This window comes from Equus quagga, unplaced genomic scaffold (genome assembly GCF_021613505.1).
Source record: "Equus quagga isolate Etosha38 unplaced genomic scaffold, UCLA_HA_Equagga_1.0 1164_RagTag, whole genome shotgun sequence".
Taxonomy (NCBI): Eukaryota; Metazoa; Chordata; class Mammalia; order Perissodactyla; family Equidae; genus Equus; species Equus quagga.
The window spans coordinates 28,535-29,790 of record NW_025795790.1 but is presented as its reverse complement, the minus strand read 5'-3'; positions in this window follow the sequence as shown (position 1 = coordinate 29,790).

Below are 1,256 nucleotides of genomic sequence, written 5' to 3'. Positions count from 1 at the left end.
GGGTGAGGGTAGGGCTCCAGAAGACAGCACCAAACACTTTTTGCAAACTTCACAGTGGTGCCTGGGACTGAGAGAGTGGGTAACTCCTTTGTCATCCTCTTTAAGATGCAGGGCAATGTGACTCCCTTAACTCTCAGTCCCAGCATCTAATATCTGTTCACACTGAGTATTAAGCTAGTTTTAGGCATCTTATGGTATACTGAGAGCGTAAAACAGCATGATCTGGTTCTCTTCTTGAGAACTCAACATCAAGAACTCCCCCATTGGTGCCCTGGATCCAGGGGATGAGCCCCTCTGCTTAGAATCTTCTCCCTTCTCTCCGCCACATTTGCCTTGGTAACTTACTTTCATTCTTTAAGAACTAATTTACATGCCACCTCCTTGTGAAAGCACTCACGCAGCTCTCATGGCTGAGTATGCCTGTCTCTTTCCCCACTACACTTCGTATACATATCTATCATTATCATCACTGCATCATATTAGAATCATCTGTGTTCTGTTTCCAAACTGGACGTTGTGCTCCTGAGATCAGGAACTTAATCTTATTAGTCTTAATAACCCATTTCTCAGCATATACAAGCCCTTAGTTTATAGTAGATGCTCAAAAAATATCTGAAGAGTGAGTGAACAAATGAATGAGTAGACATGTCTGGCGGGTACAATTATCTTTTTATAAAGTATAGTCTCTATGAGAGCATATATCTAGACCTCTGGTGTGACCTTCTTATTCCAGAGTCAGACCCATGCCCTGTATAACAGGTACATTCAGCATTTCTCAAAATTGAGTAAGGTTCAGATCTTCATATAAGGGACCACACTCATATTGACTATTTTAAAAAATATTATGATGCCCTAATATACACAAAAATGAAGTTAAGTTAAACTTCTTAGGCTCACAGATCTTACAAAATTACCAATGCAAACAAAATACAAAATCAATAAAATTCAAAGCAAAATATTAATGTGAGGGATGATCTCTTGCTGAAACTAAAGAGTTGGATAGGCTTATTAGAAGAAAGATACAGACATGTGTAGTTCAATCGCTCACTTGTTTGAAATGATTTGGAGCTTGGTATACTAATATCTGGATGATCGTGATTAGTAACTTCTACTATTTTTACTTTTCTTTCTCAAAAATACCCATTTAAGTCACCATCATACAAATGTATTGTTTAATGAAATCCCCAAAAATCAGCACTGAAAAAATATATATTGTGCATATACCGTTATGCTTCCATCTACTGAATTGCATGTTG